The sequence below is a fragment of the Rattus norvegicus genome, chromosome 2, assembly GCF_036323735.1.
Source record: "Rattus norvegicus strain BN/NHsdMcwi chromosome 2, GRCr8, whole genome shotgun sequence".
NCBI lineage: Eukaryota > Metazoa > Chordata > Mammalia > Rodentia > Muridae > Rattus > Rattus norvegicus.
In genome coordinates this window covers 210,559,021-210,568,237 of record NC_086020.1, presented here as the reverse complement: position 1 = coordinate 210,568,237, position 9,217 = coordinate 210,559,021, and positions in this window count along the sequence as shown.

Below are 9,217 nucleotides of genomic sequence, written 5' to 3'. Positions count from 1 at the left end.
GGGGACTAGGTCCAGCTCATGCTCACTCTTTGGTTGGTGATTCAGTTTCTGGGAGCCCCCACAGTCCAGGTTAGTTGACTAGGTTAGTGTTTCTGTGGATTTCTTCTCCTCCATCTTTCTCCTAACTCTTCTGTGAGACTCTCTGAGCTCCATCTAAGGTTTAGGTCTGAGTCTCTATATCTCTTTCCATTGGCTGCTGTATGGAGCCTCACAAACTATGCTTGGTCTCTGGCATGCCCTAGAGATTGTCCTTCCCCAGCCAATCTCCCTTCTCTCTCTCCCTTGTTCTCCCTACATATGATCTCTGCTGTCCCGCCCCATCCCCTCCCATCCACTCTTCCACCCAGTTCCCTCCTTCCATCGGTCTCAGATAGCTATTTTGTTTCCTCCTCTGAGAAAGATTCAGACACCCTTCCTTGTGCCTTGTTGTTGGACTTCTTTGGATTTGTCGATCCTATGATGGTTATACCGTTCTTTATGACTGATATCCTCCACTTATAATTGAGTCCATACCATGCATGTTCTTTTAGAACTGGGTTACCTTACTCAGGATGATATTTTCGAGTTTCATCCATTTGTTTGCAAAATCCATAATGACCTTGTTCAGTGACTGAATAGTACTCCATTGTGTAAATATACCACATTTTCTGTATCCACTCTTCAGTTAAGAGACTCTTAAGTTGTTTCCAATTTCTGGCTATTACAAATAAAGCAGTTATGAACATAGTTGAACAATTATGCTTATTGGATAGGGAAGAATCTTTTGGTCATATGCCTAGGAGTGGTATGGCTAGGTCTGAGGTAGAACTATTCCCAAACTTCCGAGAAACCATCAAATTGATTTCCAAACTTGGTTGTACACGTTTGCGTTCCCACCAGCGTTGGAGGTGCTCTACATCTTCACCAGCATGCGCTATCCTTTGAGTTTTTGATCTTAGCCATTCTGATGGGTGTGAGGTGGAATCTCAGTTATTTTAATTTGCATTTCCCTGATGACTTAAGACATTGAACACTTCTTTGGGTGCTTTTGGCCATTCAAGATTCTTCTGTTGAGAATTCTCTATTTAGCTCTGTTTAGCCCCGCTTTTAATCAGGTTATTTGAATTGTCTGTGTCTACCTTAAGTCCTTTAAATATGTAGGATATTAACCCTCTGTCAGATGTCAGATTAGTGAAGATCTTTTCCCCATCTGTAGGCCGTCATTTTGTTCTGAAGGCCATGTCCTTTACCTTATAGAAGCTTTTCAGTTTCACGAGGTTCCACTTATTAATTCCCTTCCTTTTCTTAAAAAGTTATTCCTATAGTTAAAAATGGACACGGGAAGAGAAAAACATAGATTGGAGGAACAGTGTTTCAACAGAACATCTATTATGAAACAACTAAGGGCAACCACATTGGGGGTATTTTCAACTCTCACTTCTCACTTCGTCCTTCCCATTATTAAGAAGTCAGAGCTCTTTGAAAGCTTGTTGCTGTTATTAATAACCTTTGAGGCAGTTAATGTTGCCTAAATGAGTATGGGAGTGGGGCCATGCACTGGTGCATTGGCAACCGCCGGTGGCCACATCCCTAAAGGAGAGTGGCTCTTACTCTTTCAGCAGCCATCAACTTTCAAAAGCTCCTCATTTCAAGGGTGGCATCTTGAGGGTCCTCTCCTAAGCCATGCTGGAGTTCTGACTGTCTTGAGCCAATACAGGTCTTGTGCAGGTAATCACAGCTGTGTGAGTTGAATTGTAGAATTGTCCTAGTCACATCCAGAAGTCTATATATCACAGCTTTCCTCCTCATGCATTAACCTTTACGCTCTTCCTATCCTCTCTTTTGTGATGCCTTGGGTGATGGGAAGTTAATACGGACGATTTAACCGTAGCTATCCACTCTGTTTGCTAATCTTTGCACTTTGACCAGTTGTGAGTCTCTATAGCAACTGCTACAAAAGGAAGCTTCTCTGAGCTAAGTTGAGAGCAACACAAATCTATGGGTAGAAACCTAAATATTTAAAAGGCAGTTTAAAAACGTGGCCAGTCAGCAAAACAATAAATAGCAAGTTCCTCCTTAGGTTCTGTGATCTCTCCAGTCACGTTTCACCATGTTTACAGCTTGGGGCATGCATTCCTCTTATAGAATAGCCAGATAGTAGTTGGTTATCACCACAACATTCATGCCACTATCACACCAATAGGACCAGAGCTGGGTGAAACCATTGCTGTCTTTTTTCCCCCAGAACAGGAATCACAAAAACAGCACAGGCTATTGCCATGATTGCCCGCCATGATTAGCTAATAAAACCCTACTGCTGAAAGCACCATTCACTTTGGATGCAGGACGTAGATAAAGCAAGCTCAACAGGTCAGGAAACGCCTCCTGCTGGCTACCTTACATAGTGATGAAAACTGGCTCCTTTCTTTGTAAAGTTATAAAAGAGTTTAGTGTGGAAACCTTACTCTTTCCACTATGTGCCATTTAATTTAATAGTTTAAATTATTACATGATTTTTGTTTGGAAATAACTTGTCCTTAGCCTCCTTTTCTGTGGGTGTTTGCACATAGCCACATATATTATGATATTGATTTTACATTTTATTTCATGATTTATTGTGAAATGGTGTTGTTTCCCTTGTACTTAACTTCCCCATCTCTCTTTTACTTTTCCGTGTGTTTTTTATTTTTTATCTTACCCCTAGTTTGTGTCTGTAAGTGTTACCATTCTGAAAGACTCAGATCCAATCAAAGGTATTGTATGCTCTTCCAGGAATAATCTTTATTATGTGCACAATACAGGAAGGACAGCCATCTCTGCTGAACTTTCCTTCAGTAAGCATGCAGACAAGCAGTCCTTGCAGCTGAATACCAATGAGGCGATGGTGCACTAAAGCCATACTTCACTCCTGCAGCCCAGTCTCATCTCTTTTTCAATATAAGGCTTATTTTCTATCAGAGTAAAATATTCACATAGCTTTGAAGGCAAATAGTTCTGGATGATCTGTCAGGAAATAAGTGGAACCCAATCTACACACCCTTCCTCATCTCCAAGTTCCATGACCAAGATAGAAGTCACTATTTTCAAAATGTTCACCTTTCTCTGGCTCTCCTAGTCCTCACTTGGGCTTACATGATCGTCTGACATTTTCTCAGCTATGGATTGTATACTAACTACCTATTGACTTTCCACTTTGGAAGATGCAAAATTTAACCCTAGTGCTCTGGAATGCACACGTGTGTACACATACACACACACATATACACATACACAGACATACACACATATACACACACATACACACACATACACACACACATACACACACACATACACACACACATATATACACATACACAGGCATACACACACATACACACATACACACATACACACACATATATACACATACACAGACATACACACACATACACAGACATACACACACATACACACACATACACACATACACACATACATATACATATACACACACATACACACACATACACACATACACATATACAGACATACACACATACATACACATATACAGACATACACACACATACATACACATACACAGACATACACACACATACACACACATACACACATACATATACACATACACAGACATACACACACATACACACACATACACATATACAGACATACACACATACATACACATATACAGACATACACACACATACATACACATACACAGACATACACACACATACACACACATACACACATACATATACACATACACAGACATACACATACATACACACATACATACACATATACAGACATACACACACATACATACACATATACAGACATACACACACATATACACACACATACACATTCACATATATACACACACATATATACACATGCTTCTCTACTATTCTCTACAAAATTGTTTCACACGCTTAATTTCGTGTATACTGTAATGGTATTTCATTAAATTTTTAGTTATTCTGGATTAGGAAAACATCTGGTGTGGAAAACTTGGCTCAGCTGTTGGAGACACTTCCTTCTGAGCCTGGTGACCTGAATTCGTCTCCAGAATTCGTGTGGTAAAAGGAGAGAACTGACTCTTGCCAGTTTGCCCTCTGACCTCCACACATGACCTATGGTGAAAGTTCCCATGCTTAGACACGTACAATACAGCATAAATAAACACACGTTAAACTTTTACAAATCCCATACTTTTTTTTCCCTAAGCATGTCAAGAACCGTAAATCTTAGTTCTCTGTGTTTTTCCTGGAGACTCTTTCCCGTAGCTTTTGTTTGCTCTCTGGCTCCACAGGAACACGGGGACTTGTTCATAGCTAGGACCAGGCTCTCACCCACATTCTGGCTCACATATGGAACCTCAGGTTCTCAGGAACCTGTATTTCCTTCTTTCCTTAATGAGACATCACCACAAAAGAGTTAATGTATATCGAAGAGTTTTTCTTGTTTTGTTTTGTTTTACCTGTAAGGCATCTAGAGGAATTTTTAAAAATGATTTTTATTTAACATGACATCTATGTGTGGGGGAATGTGCAGGCGAATGCAGGTGCCCTCAGAGTCCAGAGGTGTCAGGGTCCGTGAAGCTGGGGTTACACGCAGCAGTGAGCCATTGAACATGGCTACTGGGATCCAAACCCAGGCTCTCTGGAGTGAACAGGCTGCACTTTCAACTGCTGAGTCATCTCTGCAATCCCAGAAGCAAGTTCATTCTGTCTTTATGTGTTAGTGACAACATGGAAGACTCTTTTTTTTTTTTTCCTCAGGATTCAGTTTTGTTTTTGTCTGTCTTGGGGGCTCAAAACAAAGCATCCTAACACGATGTTCCCAGGACCTTCTTAAGTGAGGACGAGGATGTCTGTGCTCATTTCTTTTTGTGTAAACTTTTAATATCCTATTCAAGTGCTTTGTTCATTTTCCTATTTGATTGTTGTTTTTACATGTTTACCTTTAGATTGCATTTTTATTTATTTACTCTGGGTTTGTTTCTCTCTCTCTCTCTCTCTCTCTCTCTCTCTCTCTCTCTCTCTCTGTGTGTGTGTGTGTGTGTGTGTATACACATGCCATGATCATTTGACAACTTGTAGGAGTGGGCCAGCTGGATTTCATGAATTCTCAGACTTAATGGCAAACACCTTTTACCTGCTGAGCACGCTCTTGCTGGCCTTCGACAATTACTTAATTACAACAGCAATTGCTAATCTTTCTCCAAGGTCTCAAGTCCCACGTAGAGCAATTTGGTAGCATCTTTCAGAATTAAAAACACTTTACCTAGTTCTAGAAACAATGAAATTAATTGCAAAATTGTTCACAAAATTAACATAAAGGCCACCTAAGGATTTGTCAGTATGTCTAGTTAAATAAAGTATGATTTTTTTTTCTTGGTGGAACACATAGCTATGTAGCAAGAATGAGACAATTCAAAACTCTGTAATGTGTGTTTTTAATCTCTCAGATCTCAAAGAAACATTCAGTTACAAAACAATACTGTCTACATAATGTTTATCACCTTTGAGTAAAAACAAACCAACAAAAGAGTATTTTTGTCCCAGTTTAGGTTCCAGTTGCTGTGATCAAATAATGACAGAAGCAACTGCCAGGAAGGCTTTATTCCTCTTACAATTCCAGGGGACACTCTTAGCCACTAGTCTATTGCTGTGAAGGGACACCATGACCAAGACAATGTATAAAAGGAAGCATGCAATCGCTGCCTTGTTCACAGTTTCAAGAGGCTGAGCCCATGCCATCATGATGGGGAGTGTAGAGGCAGGCAGGCAGGCATGGTGATAGAGCAGTAGCTGATACCTTGTATCTGACAAACAGAATGTAGATAGTAAGACAGGGCCTCCGAGCCTACTTCCGGTGACACACCTCCTCTAACAAGGCCACACCTCCTAATCCTTCCCAACAGTTCTTCCTATTGAGGAACGAATAAATATTCACATGGATGAGTCAAATGGGGCCATTCTCATTCAAGCCACTGCACAGTCCATCACGGGTGCGATGTCAAGGGAACAGGAATGTGAAACAGCTAGTTTATCCACAGTCAGAGCAGAGGGAGAATGAAAGCACGTATGTTCACTGCTCAACTCACTTTCCTATAGGCCAGGGCCCAACCCCAGGTAATGCTCTCACCCACACGGGGTACATCTTCCCATTCAATGAGTATGATGGATCAATCCCCCACAGGCCAACTTGATGCAGACAATCCCTCACAGAGACTCTCTTCCCGGATGGTTCTAGACTGTGTCCAGTTAAGTCAACCATCACAATGTCAATACAGGTATTAGAACACATCTGAAAATGTATGTGGTAAAGTGGAAAGACAGGTAGCTAAGGAACTCATGATGGGGCGCAGGATCCTGACACACACACTTATTTCAGCTGAGTCTAAGTATATTTGGCAAATTGTCAAACTCTTACGACATGGTGGTTAGCGACAATTTTCTTCATGTTATAAAGGAACTTTGTGCCTTTCCATATATTTTACATTCCCATGACCAGTGCCCAGCAACTTAGTAGTTGCCCCCTGTTTCTAATGGTTTCCCTTTTCCAGGGAGTTTGTATAGGCTTTGATAGCTTTAATTTCCCTTTCTCTGAGTTCGTATTACCTACTCAAAAATAAGTTATTATCTAATTGGTATATATCATTATTTCTCTTGCCGTACTGAAAAGTTAAGCGATACTCCAGTACCCAAGCAGACTAAGAGTAAAATGTTATTGTCGTGAACATGGTCCCATTTCCTATTTTTATTGCATCAGTGTTAGACCTCATTTTGGCCTAGCCTAGGCTGAAATTTAGATTTAATGATTGTTCACATAACTGAAAAATTCTCTGCGAAAGGTCAAAACTGTTACCATTCCGATGGAAAAGAACAAATCGCTGTACTGAGGGAAGATCTGGGTCTGAAAAGAGTACTGTCCGGCCACTTCACTTTTTATCACTCTATTCTGTAAGGAGACCATAAACATGAATTGAATCTTGTCAGCATTTACAAGGCTTTGCCAACCTCTACTGTTTAATAATCCAGCCCATGGTTAACCCCTACAAGTACACAGACTGATGTATGGGTGGGGCTCTGCAAATTTGCCGGTGACATTTCTCCTGGTTTTCTGCACAAGTGCCAATCTAATTTCATTACTGACATCTTTAACCTTTGGGGAGAACCTCTGTACAAATGTATTTATATGGATATGGGCTGCCCGGAAAGTTCCCAAAGCCAAAAATATGGCCCGTTCCTTCTCCAGAGAATAGTATCAGTGACAAGAACAGCGCTGACCAAGTGACAATCGAGGTGAGAGCAGCCCCATTTCTCAAGCATTTACTGCAGCCAGTCAAGTCATTTGGACACCTATTTGGATGATGACATTACTTTTAATCTCATTTCCATGAAAGAATGAATGCTTCATCCTTGGACTATGCTGACCATGCCCAGGGTCACACAGCTAATGCATCTTAAACGTGAAGCCAGGCCTTCATGGATATGTTTTTGTGGTACACAGGATACAGGGAATACAGTCTTATCCTACTACCAGGTGCCTGCAATCGCAGGTGGGACCAACTTCAATATCTGTTATTTCGTTCTGCACCTGGTCCATCTTCTGCAAACAATGTATGAGAAGTTAACCTCACACCACTAGTATGTCAGACATAGCCGGAGATTAACAATAATAGAAACAGGGCGACGGTAAAAACACACTAAGGACAGTCATGGGAATAGGTTTCCACTTTTAAAAATACTTCGTTGCTTGTTCACATCCAAGGAAGCATTTTACAATTTCTTGACACTTGACACTTTGTTGGCCTACGGATTGCCAGGAGCGCTACTCTTGTGCTTTGGGTGTTGAGTGAAAATAAGGAACTCCTGCATCTACAAAACCTGAGATACTATGATCATTAAGCTGATTAAAGATACCTATCCAGTGAATAAACTAACTGGAAAACAGCATATTTAGCCTCGATGCTCTGAACAGAGAGAGGACCTATGTCCTGATCGGAGAGTGAGATGGAGAAGCTTTTGTTACGCTTTGCTCAGGATGGTACAAAATTTTAAACCTATAAATTATTTCTAAATTTTTACACTTAATATTTCCCAGCCCGGGTTTGCCACTGAGCAAATGACTGAAAGGGAAACCTCAGGTAGATGTCCGGGGAGCCTACTGCTGTGTGCTGATACATTAGTATTGTTCCCAACTTACGTTGTATTTCCCACCCTTATTTCTTCATTCCATTTTAAAAATCTAGTACTTCGAGTGTCTTGCCTTGCGAACTACCTCACGTGTTTTCTACAGAGTGTTGACTTAAATAAGCCTGCATATTGACTGTGTTGTATGTTTACTCTTATATGTTATTAGAAAGAGAAAGAACGTATTTTAGTGGAATCTGACATTTGACAGAAGAAATTCTGTTCCTCTTGACACAGATTGTCTTCCCCAAGATAAAGCGAGAACCAATTATCAGTGTTGATTGAGCCGATGTGAGGAATATGGAGAAGGAATCCAGTATCCCACCCTCCCTCTGGGAGCGTACAGATTTAATTGTTGAGTTGAAACTACGCGAACAAAACCACAACCCATGAAAAACTATTATTAATGGGAATGATAATGGGTCCTTTATGTATCAAAAGTCAATAGTGTAGATAGAAGGGAGGTGTTATAGGAAATTAGATTTTTTTTAAAAGAATCCCCAATCCCTGAGGCAAATGAGGGACATTTGAGCAGGTGGCGGCTTTGACAAGTTCTGATAGCAACAGTGTGCATGTGGTTGCTGTTGACGGCTTTTGAAACAGGGTCTCACTAAGTTGCTTCATCGTCTGGAGTAGCTGGGGCCGGGTTCTGACCTACCACTTAAAAATAATATACAATCTACCATTTAGTGCAGTGAAATTCTAGGTGGTCAGAGCCAAGAGGTTTCCCGAAGGAGATGCGGCAGACCTGGAAGAGGTATGGAGAACACATGGACGGACACCGTTGGTAAGTGCTGGAGGAGGGAGTGAGGAGCAGAGGTTGGTGCGGTCTGATTGTCACCCGGGGGAACATTTTCTGAAACAAAACTTTGGTAAGGCTATGATACAAACACATGAAAGGAAAACGGAAAACATGTACTACGGTGTCAAGACCTTGAGTCCCATAGAAAAGAGAGATTTTTGTCTAGGCCATTTAACATTCTCATCCTCTCTGCAACTAATGCTAACTCACTTGTCCTTCC